Here is an 18,086-nt window from a genome sequence, read left to right as displayed (position 1 = left end):
TTACCAGCCAATAACCAATCAGTGACTTGAAGGGGGCCACATGGGCTGCAAATCAGGAAGTAGTGTTCTGGCTATTATGTTACACATCCATTTACACCAGTCTTCAAACATTACATTTTTGGCAAACTTACTATATTAGAAACATTTTTTATTTTGCACAGACTATCTATTTGGCCAGTGTTTATTTTTATACCGAATGATTCCTTTAATACGATTCCTGTGTTCAGTTTAATGTAAATAGAAAAACTGGGTAAATAGACTGTGAAAATAAAATAATGTTTCTAATATAGTGAGTTAGCCAAAAATGTAATGTTTGAAGGCTGGTGTAAATGGATGTGTAACATAATAGCCAGAACACTACTTCCTGCTTTGCAGCTCTCTTGGTTTCCACTGATTGGTTACCAGCCACTAACCAATCAGTGACTTGAAGGGGGGCCACAGGAAGTAATATTCTGGCTATTATGTTAGACATCCAGTCACTCCAGCCTTTATACATTACATTTTTTGGCTAACTCACTATATTAGAAACATTTTTTATTGTGCACAATCTATTTGCACAGTGTTTATTTTTACACTGAACTGTTTCTTTAAGCCATGATCCAGGGAGTAATACCGATTGCCATTTGGAGTCAGGAAGGAATTTTTCCCTAGGGTTTTTGCCTTCCTCTGGATCATTAGCTGTTATGAATGCCCAACCCAAATTGACGTTAAAATGAATAAATCCTGTTCCCACCAACAGGTTTGCCCATAAATATGTCTCTGTGTTTTTATTGAATCTCTATGGTGAATCTTGAGGGGAGGTAAGAGGCTCCAGTGCCTCATTCTGATAAAGGTAACTGACCAATTGTGTCATTTAATACTGTGGGGGGACTGCTCAAATGGGCAGGTGTGGGGCAGAGTGGGAAAGAGGTTTTGTTAAAGGTTTGTATGGTTTTATATCTGTGCAGGGGGTTGTTAGAATGGGTTCTGCTCTGGGAATTCATTGGTTAATATGTAAGTGATGTCCTGAAATACACAGGGTTAATATCTGTGCAGGGGGTTGTTTGAATGGTTTCTGCTCTGGGAATTCATTGGTTAAATGTACGTGATGGGCTGAAATACACAGGGTTAATCTCTGTGCAGGGGGTTGTTAGAATGGGTTATGCTCTGGGAATTCATTGGTTAATATGTATGTGATGGGGCTAAAATATACAGGGTTAATATCTATGCAGGGGGTTGTTAGAATGGGTTCTGATTTGGGAATTCATTGGTTAATATGTATGTGATGGGGCTAAAATACACAGGGTTAATATCTATGCAGGGGGTTGTTAGAATGGTTTCTGCTCTGGGAATTTATTGGTTAATATGTAAGTGATGGGCTGAAATACACAGGGTTAATATCTATGCAGGGGGTTGTTAGAATGGTTTCTGATCTGGGAATTCATTGGTTAATATGTAAGTGATGGGCTAATATACACAGGGTTAATATCTATGCAGGGGGTTGTTAGAATGGGTTCTGATCTGGGAATTCATTGGTTAATATGTATGTGATGGGGCTAAAATACACAGGGTTAATATCTGTGCAGGGGGTTGTTAGAACGGTTTCTGCTCTGGGAATTCATTGGTTAATATGTATGTGATGGGGCTAAAATACACAGGGTTAATATCTGTGCAGGGGGTTGTTAGAACGGTTTCTGCTCTGGGAATTCATTGGTTAATATGTATGTGATGGGGCTAAAATACACAGGGTTAATATCTGTGCAGGGGTGTTAGAATGGTTTCTGCTCTGGGAATTCATTGGTTAATATGTAAGTGATGGGCTAAAATACACAGGGTTAATATCTGTGCAGGGCGTTGTTAGAATGGTTTCTGCTCTGGGAATTCATTGGTTAATATGTAAGTGATGGGCTGAAATACACAGGTTAATATCTGTGCAGGGGGTTGTTAGAATGGTTTCTGCTCTGGGAATTCATTGGTTAATATGTAAGTGATGGGCTGAAATACAGAAGGGAGCAATAGACACAGATATGAGGAGACCCTACTTACTATATTATACTACAATATTCCTTTATTCCACAGTACATAATGTAACAGTATTATATGGGTGCTGGGTGGGTTACAAGCAACATATACAATGGTTTCTCCAAAAATGCCCCAGGTGTATCTCAGTCACATTGGATTTAGCACAGTCAGTGGTGCAGCAGTTTGTGTAAGTGGAAAGGACCAAAATTCCCCTTAAAAGGGGTGTCACTGCCTCTTAAAGTGCCTCACTGAGCCGACAGCGAATCACAGGACCCAATAAACTAGTCTGACACCCCCCGCCAAAATACATCCCAGCACCCACACACTGTACCCCCATATATATCAAAGTGCCCCCTATGTAATAGCACCGCCATCTCAATTCACTCCACACGTTATTTGTCTGCCCCCCTATGAACACAAGTGGGAAGGTACCAATAGTTTTTGGCTGTGCCCCTTGTATGTGCCGCACAAATACCCCCCTGCAGTTGGTCAGGTTTTGCCAGGACAAAAGGTTGAACTCAATGAATGTGGGTTTTTTCCAACCAAAGCTGCTGTGATTCATACAAATCATTTTACAGAAATGCAGGGGGGACTCTATAGAGGGAGATGAGCCTGCAACTGTTGGGGTGCCCAGGAATTATATGGGGCCGATTGGTACTTTTGGGGATCCAACAATCTGATTGGGGGGCTCAATAACTAGTGTTTCCACTGCTGAAAAATTCATGTAGGAGATTCTCATATAATTCAGTACAAAGATCCCAATATAAACATATACATTATAATAACTGCTTCATATAAACCCCTCCACTTACTACTGATTTTTATCTGCTTTCTGTTAGTGCTGGGGTATTACAACTACTACTAATAGCACCATCTCTACTTACTATACCTGCTATCCCACAGTCACACTCCCTTCCCAGAGACTATTATCCACTGTTACTATAGACACCATCTCTCCCTACTATACCTGCTATCCCACAGTCACACTCCCTTCCCAGAGACTATTATCCACTGTTACTATAGGCACCATCTCTCCCTACTATACCTGCTATCTCACAGTCACACTCCCTTCCCAGAGACTATTATCCACTGTTACTATAGCACCATCTCTCCCTACTATACCTGCTATCCCACAGTCACACTCCCTTCCCAGAGACTATTATCCACTGTACTATAGGACACCATCTCCCCCTACTATACCTGCTATCCCACAGTCACACTCCCTTCCCAGAGACTATTATCCAACTTGTTACTAGTAGGCACCATCTCTCCCTACTATACCTGCTATCCCACAGTCACACTCCCTTCCCAGAGACTATTATCCCACTGTTACTATAGGCACCACCTCTCCGCTACTATACCTGCTATCCCACAGTCACACTCCCTTCCCAGAGACTATTATACCACTGCTTACTATAGGCACCATCTCTCCCTACTATATCCTGCTATCCCACAGTCACACTCCCTTCCAGAGACTATTATCCACTGTTACTATAGGCACCATCTCTCCCTATATACCTGCTATCCCACAGTCCCACACTCCCTTCCAAGAGACTATTATCCCACTGTTTACTATAGGCACCATCTCTCCCTACTATACCTGCTATCCCACAGTACACTCCCTTCCCAGAGACTATCCCACTGGTTACTATAGGACCATCCCTAACCTGCTATCCCACAGTCACACTCCCTTCCCAGAGAGCTATTAATCCACTATAGGCACCATCTCTCCCTACTATACCTGCTATCCCACAGTCACTCTCCCTTCCCAGAGACTATTATCCACTGTTACCTTATAATAAAGTCGATGCTCTGCTGATCGGGACACTGGAAAGAAAAGGGTTTGTCGTAATCGTTGATCCATTTGCTCCCGGGTTCCCTTCCTACAACAACACAACATATAGACTATCCAATAACATGACAAAACTCATATATTTATATATAAACCCATATATAAGATTGTGCCTAAACTGATTGGAGATTTAAGAAGCAAAAGACAGTGGATACGTTCCATATTATTTCATAGGTTAGAGTTACAATAGGAGGGTTAGAGCTGCTGAGGCTCAGCTACAAGTATCACCTGTACAGGTTACTGTGAAGAACAACGTTACCTTGAGGTGCAGCCCAGGCTCCGGCCAATGCCACTAACACAATCAGAGTCCCCTTCATGGCTGTGACCAATCAGATCCCGGAGATTAGATGTTTCAGGCGGACCCCCCTCCTTATATACTAAATATCTTACCAAAAACTACAGTTAACCACTCCCCCCTCTGAGTGAGACACGCCCACTTGAACAAACCCACAGGCAATTTGAACGTCAGCCAAATATAATAATGACGTATAAGAAGTGGCTGGAGACTGTCGTTGCCCGTTGGCTCCTTATATAAGCCCATCTCCATATGGATTCCAGCTGTCCTGTTCTCTTCTCATTTATATTTTCTGCCTTTGGCTATTGATCATTCAGTGGTTTTGTTGGCCCTGTCTTGGCCAAGTCCCTATTTCTACCTCAGATTCCTTTTCTCACATCTTTCCTAAGCAGAAGAACATCAGAGCAGCCGCGTTCATTTTGCAAAGAATGAAATAACAGAGGGGCAAATGTATTATTCCATGACCCATAATGATGAGGAGCTGCATCTACCCAATCATGGCAGCCAGTGGTGTTTGTAGCCCCGCCCAATGAAACAAATTGATGACATCATAACTGGAAAGGAAGGAGATTCCTGCCTGGGTCTTGCCAAAGAGGGCAGGTGATGACATCATTAAAGTTGATGAAGATTTATGATCCAACAATGATGAGGTCACTCCTGGCAAGGAAGCTGATGAGCATATATGGAATCATTATGTGTCCTCTTATGGGAGGAGTCTTGACTAACCTGCAGAGAGTGCAATCAGCCCAGGAAAGATGACGAGTCTATTGGCAATCAACTTCGTGGCAGAGAAAGCTGTCAGGACATTGGCCGACCAGCTGATGCTCCAGCAGTTCAGGGAAATGATGAGCGATAAGGACAATGGGGCATATTTATCAAGGGGTGAAAACCCTGCACCCAATTCCTTAATGAGAATCAACAGTTGGGTTATACCTAGAAATGCTTCTCATGCTCCATGAGGGGTCTGTTCTGTATATTCATATTGAGATTTCAACAAAACAATGTCCTAACCCCTGTATGTAGTCCCTGTGTAACACATTATTTCTTATCTCATAGCCTAACAAAGGCTGCAGCTTAGGGAACAGTTTGTTTATACAGAGCTCCCTCTCTCCATTTGAATAAATGTCCCGTACTCATGGGACGGTGTGATACTCACAGTTCTATAAGGTACTGCCCAAAATGCCAAACTCACCACTGGGCTAAGAGAAGGCCTGGAAAATAGCCAATAATCAGGGACATTAGATTCCTCCGTGAGCAATGGTTCCCTCTCAGGGCAGGGCAGATACATGGGAATAAATCCACTTACAGAAAGTGAGTCTGAGCAGCTTGTTAGTCAAACACTGAAGCAGAGGGTCTCCAAAAGGTAAATGTAATGCCCCCCTAACTTCTTGATAGTTGTGGCAAGATCAGCGTAGGACAGAGACCCTAAATACACAGAAATAAAGGGAGGGCGACAGGAGCTGCTGTTTAGGTGCAGAGGATTCTACAGCTCCAGGGTAAGTTCTTATTGTTACTACAAATCTACTCTCAATGTTGCCCTAACTATTAACCTCCTGGACCCCAAGGGTGGAAGAACCTGCCCATAATTAACAGGGGCTCAATGTATAAATCCCTTAGACAAATCCACAGCCCAATCATTCTAAATAAATCCACAACTCCCTGCAACCTCCACCCCTTGAGTCCCATGTGTTGTTCTCTGCCATGAGCCCCCTGCACCGACAATTGCTTCCCCCACAAGATACTGAATAATATAAATGTTCATTCTCTCTGTACATAGTCTGTACAGAGAGATCCCATAAAACTATGGCAGCATAGGTATTCCCTGTACTAAGCACAATTCAGCAGGAACAGTCCCCTAAGTTTGCTCATAGTCTGTACAGAGAGATCCCATAAAACTATGGCAGCATAGGTATTCCCTGTACTAAGCACAATTCAGCAGGAACAGTCCCCTAAGTTTGCTCATAGTCTGTACAGAGAGATCCCATAAAACTATGGCAGCATAGGTATTCCCTGTACTAAGCACAATTCAGCAGGAACAGTCCCCTAAGTTTGCTCATAGTCTGTACAGAGAGATCCCATAAAACTATGGCAGCATAGGTATTCCCTGTACTAAGCACAATTCAGCAGGAACAGTCCCCTAAGTTTGCTCATAGTCTGTACAGAGAGATCCCATAAAACTATGGCAGCATAGGTATTCCCTGTACTAAGCACAATTCAGCAGGAACAGTCCCTAAGTTTGCTCATAGTCTGTACAGAGAGATCCCATAAAACTATGGCAGCATAGGTATTCCCTGTACTAAGCACAATTCAGCAGGAACAGTCCCCTAAGTTTGCTCATAGTCTGTACAGAGAGATCCCATAAAACTATGGCAGCATAGGTATTCCCTGTACTAAGCACAATTCAGCAGGAACAGTCCCCTAAGTTTGCTCATAGTCTGTACAGAGAGATCCCATAAAACTATGGCAGCATAGGTATTCCCTGTACTAAGCACAATTCAGCAGGAACAGTCCCCTAAGTTTGCTCATAGTCTGTACAGAGAGATCCCATAAAACTATGGCAGCATAGGTATTCCCTGTACTAAGCACAATTCAGCAGGAACAGTCCCCTAAGTTTGCTCATAGTCTGTACAGAGAGATCCCATAAAACTATGGCAGCATAGGTATTCCCTGTACTAAGCACAATTCAGCAGGAACAGTCCCCTAAGTTTGCTCATAGTCTGTACAGAGAGATCCCATAAAACTATGGCAGCATAGGTATTCCCTGTACTAAGCACAATTCAGCAGGAACAGTCCCCTAAGTTTGCTCATAGTCTGTACAGAGAGATCCCATAAAACTATGGCAGCATAGGTATTCCCTGTACTAAGCACAATTCAGCAGGAACAGTCCCCTAAGTTTGCTCATAGTCTGTACAGAGAGATCCCATAAAACTATGGCAGCATAGGTATTCCCTGTACTAAGCACAATTCAGCAGGAACAGTCCCCTAAGTTTGCTCATAGTCTGTACAGAGAGATCCCATAAAACTATGGCAGCATCAATATTCCCAGTACTAAGCACAATTCAGCAGGAACAGTCCCCTAAGTTTGCTCATAGTCTGTACAGAGAGATCCCATAAAACTATGGCAGCATAGGTATTCCCTGTACTAAGCACAATTCAGCAGGAACAGTCCCCTAAGTTTGCTCATAGTCTGTACAGAGAGATCCCATAAAACTATGGCAGCATAGGTATTCCCTGTACTAAGCACAATTCAGCAGGAACAGTCCCCTAAGTTTGCTCATAGTCTGTACAGAGAGATCCCATAAAACTATGGCAGCATAGGTATTCCCTGTACTAAGCACAATTCAGCAGGAACAGTCCCCTAAGTTTGCTCATAGTCTGTACAGAGATCCCATAAAACTATGGCAGCATAGGTATTCCCTGTACTAAGCACAATTCAGCAGGAACAGTCCCTAAGTTTGCTCATAGTCTGTACAGAGAGATCCCATAAAACTATGGCAGCATAGGTATTCCCTGTACTAAGCACAATTCAGCAGGAACAGTCCCCTAAGTTTGCTCATAGTCTGTACAGAGAGATCCCATAAAACTATGGCAGCATAGGTATTCCCTGTACTAAGCACAATTCAGCAGGAACAGTCCCCTAAGTTTGCTCATAGTCTGTACAGAGAGATCCCATAAAACTATGGCAGCATAGGTATTCCCTGTACTAAGCACAATTCAGCAGGAACAGTCCCCTAAGTTTGCTCATAGTCTGTACAGAGAGATCCCATAAAACTATGGCAGCATAGGTATTCCCTGTACTAAGCACAATTCAGCAGGAACAGTCCCCTAAGTTTGCTCATAGTCTGTACAGAGAGATCCCATAAAACTATGGCAGCATAGGTATTCCCTGTACTAAGCACAATTCAGCAGGAACAGCCCCTAAGTTTGCTCATAGTCTGTACAGAGAGATCCCATAAAACTATGGCAGCATAGGTATTCCCTGTACTAAGCACAATTCAGCAGGAACAGTCCCCTAAGTTTCCTCATAGTCTGTACAGAGAGATCCCATAAAACTATGGCAGCATCAATATTCCCAGTACTAAGCACAATTCAGCAGGAACAGTCCCCTAAGTTTGCTCATAGTCTGTACAGAGAGATCCCATAAAACTATGGCAGCATCAATATTCCCAGTACTAAGCACAATTAAGTAGGAACAGTCCCCTACGTTTGCTCATAGTCTGTACAGAGAGATCCCATAAAACTATGGCAGCATCAATATTCCCAGTACTAAGCACAATTAAGCAGGAACAGTCCCCTACGTTTGCTCATAGTCTGTACAGAGATCCCATAAAACTATGGCAGCATAGGTATTCCCTGTACTAAGCACAATTCAGCAGGAACAGTCCCCTAAGTTTGCTCATAGTCTGTACAGAGAGATCCCATAAAACTATGGCAGCATAGGTATTCCCTGTACTAAGCACAATTCAGCAGGAACAGTCCCTAAGTTTGCTCATAGTCTGTACAGAGAGATCCCATAAAACTATGGCAGCATAGGTATTCCCCTGTACTAAGCACAATTCAGCAGGAACAGTCCCTAAGTTTGCTCATAGTCTGTACAGAGAGATCCCATAAAACTATGGCAGCATAGGTATTCCCTGTACTAAGCACAATTCAGCAGGAACAGTCCCTAAGTTTGCTCATAGTCTGTACAGAGAGATCCCATAAAACTATGGCAGCATAGGTATTCCCTGTACTAAGCACAATTCAGCAGGAACAGTCCCCTAAGTTTGCTCATAGTCTGTACAGAGAGATCCCATAAAACTATGGCAGCATAGGTATTCCCTGTACTAAGCACAATTCAGCAGGAACAGTCCCCTAAGTTTGCTCATAGTCTGTACAGAGAGATCCCATAAAACTATGGCAGCATAGGTATTCCCTGTACTAAGCACAATTCAGCAGGAACAGTCCCCTAAGTTTGCTCATAGTCTGTACAGAGAGATCCCATAAAACTATGGCAGCATAGGTATTCCCTGTACTAAGCACAATTCAGCAGGAACAGTCCCCTAAGTTTGCTCATAGTCTGTACAGAGAGATCCCATAAAACTATGGCAGCATAGGTATTCCCTGTACTAAGCACAATTCAGCAGGAACAGTCCCCTAAGTTTGCTCATAGTCTGTACAGAGAGATCCCATAAAACTATGGCAGCATAGGTATTCCCTGTACTAAGCACAATTCAGCAGGAACAGTCCCCTAAGTTTGCTCATAGTCTGTACAGAGAGATCCCATAAAACTATGGCAGCATAGGTATTCCCTGTACTAAGCACAATTCAGCAGGAACAGTCCCCTAAGTTTGCTCATAGTCTGTACAGAGAGATCCCATAAAACTATGGCAGCATAGGTATTCCCTGTACTAAGCACAATTCAGCAGGAACAGTCCCCTAAGTTTGCTCATAGTCTGTACAGAGAGATCCCATAAAACTATGGCAGCATAGGTATTCCCTGTACTAAGCACAATTCAGCAGGAACAGTCCCCTAAGTTTGCTCATAGTCTGTACAGAGAGATCCCATAAAACTATGGCAGCATAGGTATTCCCTGTACTAAGCACAATTCAGCAGGAACAGTCCCTAAGTTTGCTCATAGTCTGTACAGAGAGATCCCATAAAACTATGGCAGCATAGGTATTCCCTGTACTAAGCACAATTCAGCAGGAACAGTCCCCTAAGTTTGCTCATAGTCTGTACAGAGAGATCCCATAAAACTATGGCAGCATAGGTATTCCCTGTACTAAGCACAATTCAGCAGGAACAGTCCCCTAAGTTTGCTCATAGTCTGTACAGAGAGATCCCATAAAACTATGGCAGCATAGGTATTCCCTGTACTAAGCACAATTCAGCAGGAACAGTCCCTAAGTTTGCTCATAGTCTGTACAGAGAGATCCCATAAAACTATGGCAGCATAGGTATTCCCTGTACTAAGCACAATTCAGCAGGAACAGTCCCCTAAGTTTGCTCATAGTCTGTACAGAGAGATCCCATAAAACTATGGCAGCATAGGTATTCCCTGTACTAAGCACAATTCAGCAGGAACAGTCCCCTAAGTTTGCTCATAGTCTGTACAGAGAGATCCCATAAAACTATGGCAGCATAGGTATTCCCTGTACTAAGCACAATTCAGCAGGAACAGTCCCCTAAGTTTGCTCATAGTCTGTACAGAGAGATCCCATAAAACTATGGCAGCATAGGTATTCCCTGTACTAAGCACAATTCAGCAGGAACAGTCCCCTAAGTTTGCTCATAGTCTGTACAGAGAGATCCCATAAAACTATGGCAGCATAGGTATTCCCTGTACTAAGCACAATTCAGCAGGAACAGTCCCCTAAGTTTGCTCATAGTCTGTACAGAGAGATCCCATAAAACTATGGCAGCATAGGTATTCCCTGTACTAAGCACAATTCAGCAGGAACAGTCCCCTAAGTTTGCTCATAGTCTGTACAGAGAGATCCCATAAAACTATGGCAGCATAGGTATTCCCTGTACTAAGCACAATTCAGCAGGAACAGTCCCTAAGTTTGCTCATAGTCTGTACAGAGAGATCCCATAAAACTATGGCAGCATAGGTATTCCCTGTACTAAGCACAATTCAGCAGGAACAGTCCCCTAAGTTTGCTCATAGTCTGTACAGAGAGATCCCATAAAACTATGGCAGCATAGGTATTCCCTGTACTAAGCACAATTCAGCAGGAACAGTCCCTAAGTTTGCTCATAGTCTGTACAGAGAGATCCCATAAAACTATGGCAGCATAGGTATTCCCTGTACTAAGCACAATTCAGCAGGAACAGTCCCCTAAGTTTGCTCATAGTCTGTACAGAGAGATCCCATAAAACTATGGCAGCATAGGTATTCCCTGTACTAAGCACAATTCAGCAGGAACAGTCCCCTAAGTTTGCTCATAGTCTGTACAGAGAGATCCCATAAAACTATGGCAGCATAGGTATTCCCTGTACTAAGCACAATTCAGCAGGAACAGTCCCTAAGTTTGCTCATAGTCTGTACAGAGAGATCCCATAAAACTATGGCAGCATAGGTATTCCCTGTACTAAGCACAATTCAGCAGGAACAGTCCCCTAAGTTTGCTCATAGTCTGTACAGAGAGATCCCATAAAACTATGGCAGCATAGGTATTCCCTGTACTAAGCACAATTCAGCAGGAACAGTCCCCTAAGTTTGCTCATAGTCTGTACAGAGAGATCCCATAAAACTATGGCAGCATAGGTATTCCCTGTACTAAGCACAATTCAGCAGGAACAGTCCCCTAAGTTTGCTCATAGTCTGTACAGAGAGATCCCATAAAACTATGGCAGCATAGGTATTCCCTGTACTAAGCACAATTCAGCAGGAACAGTCCCCTAAGTTTGCTCATAGTCTGTACAGAGAGATCCCATAAAACTATGGCAGCATAGGTATTCCCTGTACTAAGCACAATTCAGCAGGAACAGTCCCCTAAGTTTGCTCATAGTCTGTACAGAGAGATCCCATAAAACTATGGCAGCATAGGTATTCCCTGTACTAAGCACAATTCAGCAGGAACAGTCCCCTAAGTTTGCTCATAGTCTGTACAGAGAGATCCCATAAAACTATGGCAGCATAGGTATTCCCTGTACTAAGCACAATTCAGCAGGAACAGTCCCTAAGTTTGCTCATAGTCTGTACAGAGAGATCCCATAAAACTATGGCAGCATAGGTATTCCCTGTACTAAGCACAATTCAGCAGGAACAGTCCCCTAAGTTTGCTCATAGTCTGTACAGAGAGATCCCATAAAACTATGGCAGCATAGGTATTCCCTGTACTAAGCACAATTCAGCAGGAACAGTCCCCTAAGTTTGCTCATAGTCTGTACAGAGAGATCCCATAAAACTATGGCAGCATAGGTATTCCCTGTACTAAGCACAATTCAGCAGGAACAGTCCCCTAAGTTTGCTCATAGTCTGTACAGAGAGATCCCATAAAACTATGGCAGCATAGGTATTCCCTGTACTAAGCACAATTCAGCAGGAACAGTCCCCTAAGTTTGCTCATAGTCTGTACAGAGAGATCCCATAAAACTATGGCAGCATAGGTATTCCCTGTACTAAGCACAATTCAGCAGGAACAGTCCCCTAAGTTTGCTCATAGTCTGTACAGAGAGATCCCATAAAACTATGGCAGCATAGGTATTCCCTGTACTAAGCACAATTCAGCAGGAACAGTCCCCTAAGTTTGCTCATAGTCTGTACAGAGAGATCCCATAAAACTATGGCAGCATAGGTATTCCCTGTACTAAGCACAATTCAGCAGGAACAGTCCCCTAAGTTTGCTCATAGTCTGTACAGAGAGATCCCATAAAACTATGGCAGCATAGGTATTCCCTGTACTAAGCACAATTCAGCAGGAACAGTCCCCTAAGTTTGCTCATAGTCTGTACAGAGAGATCCCATAAAACTATGGCAGCATAGGTATTCCCTGTACTAAGCACAATTCAGCAGGAACAGTCCCCTAAGTTTGCTCATAGTCTGTACAGAGAGATCCCATAAAACTATGGCAGCATAGGTATTCCCTGTACTAAGCACAATTCAGCAGGAACAGTCCCTAAGTTTGCTCATAGTCTGTACAGAGAGATCCCATAAAACTATGGCAGCATAGGTATTCCCTGTACTAAGCACAATTCAGCAGGAACAGTCCCTAAGTTTGCTCATAGTCTGTACAGAGAGATCCCATAAAACTATGGCAGCATAGGTATTCCCTGTACTAAGCACAATTCAGCAGGAACAGTCCCCTAAGTTTGCTCATAGTCTGTACAGAGAGATCCCATAAAACTATGGCAGCATAGGTATTCCCTGTACTAAGCACAATTCAGCAGGAACAGTCCCCTAAGTTTGCTCATAGTCTGTACAGAGAGATCCCATAAAACTATGGCAGCATAGGTATTCCCTGTACTAAGCACAATTCAGCAGGAACAGTCCCTAAGTTTGCTCATAGTCTGTACAGAGAGATCCCATAAAACTATGGCAGCATAGGTATTCCCTGTACTAAGCACAATTCAGCAGGAACAGTCCCCTAAGTTTGCTCATAGTCTGTACAGAGAGATCCCATAAAACTATGGCAGCATAGGTATTCCCTGTACTAAGCACAATTCAGCAGGAACAGTCCCCTAAGTTTGCTCATAGTCTGTACAGAGAGATCCCATAAAACTATGGCAGCATAGGTATTCCCTGTACTAAGCACAATTCAGCAGGAACAGTCCCCTAAGTTTGCTCATAGTCTGTACAGAGAGATCCCATAAAACTATGGCAGCATAGGTATTCCCTGTACTAAGCACAATTCAGCAGGAACAGTCCCCTAAGTTTGCTCATAGTCTGTACAGAGAGATCCCATAAAACTATGGCAGCATAGGTATTCCCTGTACTAAGCACAATTCAGCAGGAACAGTCCCCTAAGTTTGCTCATAGTCTGTACAGAGAGATCCCATAAAACTATGGCAGCATAGGTATTCCCTGTACTAAGCACAATTCAGCAGGAACAGTCCCTAAGTTTGCTCATAGTCTGTACAGAGAGATCCCATAAAACTATGGCAGCATAGGTATTCCCTGTACTAAGCACAATTCAGCAGGAACAGTCCCCTAAGTTTGCTCATAGTCTGTACAGAGAGATCCCATAAAACTATGGCAGCATAGGTATTCCCTGTACTAAGCACAATTCAGCAGGAACAGTCCCCTAAGTTTGCTCATAGTCTGTACAGAGAGATCCCATAAAACTATGGCAGCATAGGTATTCCCTGTACTAAGCACAATTCAGCAGGAACAGTCCCTAAGTTTGCTCATAGTCTGTACAGAGAGATCCCATAAAACTATGGCAGCATAGGTATTCCCTGTACTAAGCACAATTCAGCAGGAACAGTCCCCTAAGTTTGCTCATAGTCTGTACAGAGAGATCCCATAAAACTATGGCAGCATAGGTATTCCCTGTACTAAGCACAATTCAGCAGGAACAGTCCCTAAGTTTGCTCATAGTCTGTACAGAGAGATCCCATAAAACTATGGCAGCATAGGTATTCCCTGTACTAAGCACAATTCAGCAGGAACAGTCCCTAAGTTTGCTCATAGTCTGTACAGAGAGATCCCATAAAACTATGGCAGCATAGGTATTCCCTGTACTAAGCACAATTCAGCAGGAACAGTCCCTAAGTTTGCTCATAGTCTGTACAGAGAGATCCCATAAAACTATGGCAGCATAGGTATTCCCTGTACTAAGCACAATTCAGCAGGAACAGTCCCCTAAGTTTGCTCATAGTCTGTACAGAGAGATCCCATAAAACTATGGCAGCATAGGTATTCCCTGTACTAAGCACAATTCAGCAGGAACAGTCCCCTAAGTTTGCTCATAGTCTGTACAGAGAGATCCCATAAAACTATGGCAGCATAGGTATTCCCTGTACTAAGCACAATTCAGCAGGAACAGTCCCCTAAGTTTGCTCATAGTCTGTACAGAGAGATCCCATAAAACTATGGCAGCATAGGTATTCCCTGTACTAAGCACAATTCAGCAGGAACAGTCCCCTAAGTTTGCTCATAGTCTGTACAGAGAGATCCCATAAAACTATGGCAGCATAGGTATTCCCTGTACTAAGCACAATTCAGCAGGAACAGTCCCCTAAGTTTGCTCATAGTCTGTACAGAGAGATCCCATAAAACTATGGCAGCATAGGTATTCCCTGTACTAAGCACAATTCAGCAGGAACAGTCCCTAAGTTTGCTCATAGTCTGTACAGAGAGATCCCATAAAACTATGGCAGCATAGGTATTCCCTGTACTAAGCACAATTCAGCAGGAACAGTCCCCTAAGTTTGCTCATAGTCTGTACAGAGAGATCCCATAAAACTATGGCAGCATAGGTATTCCCCTGTACTAAGCACAATTCAGCAGGAACAGTCCCCTAAGTTTGCTCATAGTCTGTACAGAGAGATCCCATAAAACTATGGCAGCATAGGTATTCCCTGTACTAAGCACAATTCAGCAGGAACAGTCCCCTAAGTTTGCTCATAGTCTGTACAGAGAGATCCCATAAAACTATGGCAGCATAGGTATTCCCTGTACTAAGCACAATTCAGCAGGAACAGTCCCCTAAGTTTGCTCATAGTCTGTACAGAGAGATCCCATAAAACTATGGCAGCATAGGTATTCCCTGTACTAAGCACAATTCAGCAGGAACAGTCCCCTAAGTTTGCTCATAGTCTGTACAGAGAGATCCCATAAAACTATGGCAGCATAGGTATTCCCTGTACTAAGCACAATTCAGCAGGAACAGTCCCTAAGTTTGCTCATAGTCTGTACAGAGAGATCCCATAAAACTATGGCAGCATAGGTATTCCCCTGTACTAAGCACAATTCAGCAGGAACAGTCCCTAAGTTTGCTCATAGTCTGTACAGAGAGATCCCATAAAACTATGGCAGCATAGGTATTCCCTGTACTAAGCACAATTCAGCAGGAACAGTCCCCTAAGTTTCCTCATAGTCTGTACAGAGAGATCCCATAAAACTATGGCAGCATCAATATTCCCAGTACTAAGCACAATTCAGCAGGAACAGTCCCTACGTTTGCTCATAGTCTGTACAGAGAGATCCCATAAAACTATGGCAGCATAGGTATTCCCTGTACTAAGCACAATTCAGCAGGAACAGTCCCCTACGTTTGCTCATAGTCTGTACAGAGAGATCCCATAAAACTATGGCAGCATAGGTATTCCCTGTACTAAGCACAATTCAGCAGGAACAGTCCCCTAAGTTTGCTCATAGTCTGTACAGAGAGATCCCATAAAACTATGGCAGCATAGGTATTCCCTGTACTAAGCACAATTCAGCAGGAACAGTCCCCTAAGTTTGCTCATAGTCTGTACAGAGAGATCCCATAAAACTATGGCAGCATAGGTATTCCCTGTACTAAGCACAATTCAGCAGGAACAGTCCCCTAAGTTTGCTCATAGTCTGTACAGAGAGATCCCATAAAACTATGGCAGCATAGGTATTCCCTGTACTAAGCACAATTCAGCAGGAACAGTCCCCTAAGTTTGCTCATAGTCTGTACAGAGAGATCCCATAAACTATGGCAGCATAGGTATTCCCCTGTACTAAGCACAATTCAGCAGGAACAGTCCCCTAAGTTTGCTCATAGTCTGTACAGAGAGATCCCCATAAAACTATGGCAGCATAGGTATTCCCCCTGTACTAAGCACAATTCAGCAGGAACAGTCCCTAAAGTTTGCTCATAGTCTGTACAGAGAGATCCCATAAAACTATGGCAGCATAGGTATTCCCTGTACTAAGCACAATTCAGCAGGAACAGTCCCCTAAGTTTGCTCATAGTCTGTACAGAGAGATCCCATAAAACTATGGCAGCTATAGGTATTCCCCTGTACTAAGCACAATTCAGCAGGAACAGTCCCTAAATTGCTCATAGTCTGTACAGAGAGATCCCATAAAACTATGGCAGCATAGGTATTTCCCTGTACTAAGCACATTCAGCAGGAACAGTCCCCTAACGTTTGCTCATAGTCTGTACAGAGAGATCCCATAAAACTATGGCAGCATAAGGTATTCCTCTGTACTAAGCACAATTCAGCAGGAACAGTCCCCTAGTTTGCTCATAGTCTGTACAGAGAGATCCCATAAAACTATGGCAGCATCAATATTCCCAGTACTAAGCACAATTAAGTAGGAACAGTCCCCTACGTTTGCTCATAGTCTGTAACAGAGAGATCCCATAAAACTATGCAGCATAGGTATTCCCCTGTACTAGCACAATTCAGCAGGAACAGTCCCCTAAGTTTGCTCATAGTCTGTACAGAGAGATCCCATAAAACTATGGCAGCATAGGTATTCCCTGTACTAAGCACAATTCAGCAGGAACAGTCCCTAAGTTTGCTCATAGTCTGTACAGAGAGATCCCATAAACTATGGCAGCATAGGTATCCCCTGTACTAAGCACAATTCAGGCAGGAACAGTCCCCTAAGTTTCGCTCATAGTCTGTACAGAGAGATCCCATAAAAACTATGGCAGCATAGGTATCCCTGTACTAAGCACAATTCAGCAGGAACAGTCCCCTAAGTTTGCTCATAGTCTGTACAAGAGAGATCCCATATAAACTATGGCAGCATCAAGGTATTCCCTGTACTAGAGCACAATTCAGTCAGGAACAGTCCCCTAAAGTTTGCTCATAGTCTGTACAGAGAGATCCATAAAACTATGGCAGCATCAATATTCCCAGTACTAAGCACAATTCAGCAGGAACAGTCCCCTACGTGTGCTCATAGTTCTGTACAAGAGATCCCATAAAACTATGGCAGCATCAATATTCCAGTACTAAGCACAATTAAGTAGGAACAGTCCCCTACGTTTGCTCATAGTCTGTACAAAGAGATCCATAAAACATATGGCAGCATAGGTATTCCCTGTTACTAAGCACCAGATTCAGCATGTTGAAACAGTCCCCTAAGTTGTGCTCATACCGTCTGGTACAGAGAGATCCCATAAAACGATGGCAGTATAGGTATTCCCCTGTACTAAGCACAATTCAGCAGGACCAGCCCCTTAGCTTTGCCTCATAGTCTGCACAGAGAGATCCCATAAAACTATGGCAGCATAGGTATTCCCCTGTACTTAAGGCTACAATTCAGGCAGGAACAGTCCCTAAGTTTGCCTCATGTCTTGTACAGGGAGATCCGATAAACACTATGGCAGCCATCAGGTATTCCCCTGTACTAAGCAACAACTTCAGCAGGAACCAGGCCCCCTAAGTTTGCTCATAGTCTGTACAGAGAGATCCCATAAAACTATGGCAGCATAGGTATTCCCTGTACTAAGCACAATTCAGCAGGAACAGTCCCTAAGTTTGCTCATAGTCTGTACAGAGAGATCCCATAAAAC

General features: G+C 43.3%; 1 protein-coding gene across 6 annotated transcripts in view; it reads right to left on the bottom strand.

Annotated features, from left to right (window-relative positions):
- The window catches only part of LOC121393056, a 1,743,327-nt gene that overhangs the window by 1,575,330 nt on the left and 149,911 nt on the right, over nucleotides 1-18,086 (bottom strand). For 2 of the 6 annotated variants that reach the window (XM_041585383.1, XM_041585386.1), the window contains exons 1-2: nucleotides 4,113-6,001; nucleotides 3,794-3,884 (exon numbers count right to left, since the gene is read on the bottom strand). The exons of 3 other annotated variants lie outside the window; for them this stretch is intronic. The gene's annotated coding sequence lies outside the window, so the exon portion shown is untranslated. Of the gene's footprint in view, nucleotides 1-3,793; nucleotides 3,885-4,112; nucleotides 6,002-18,086 lie in introns of those variants that run through there. One more of the 6 variants, XM_041585388.1, reaches the window with a different exon arrangement.

This window comes from Xenopus laevis, chromosome 3L, assembly GCF_017654675.1.
Source record: "Xenopus laevis strain J_2021 chromosome 3L, Xenopus_laevis_v10.1, whole genome shotgun sequence".
NCBI classification, from domain to species: Eukaryota; Metazoa; Chordata; class Amphibia; order Anura; family Pipidae; genus Xenopus; species Xenopus laevis.
Note: the sequence above shows the minus strand (reverse complement) of the source record. Positions and strands in the feature narration are given on the sequence as shown.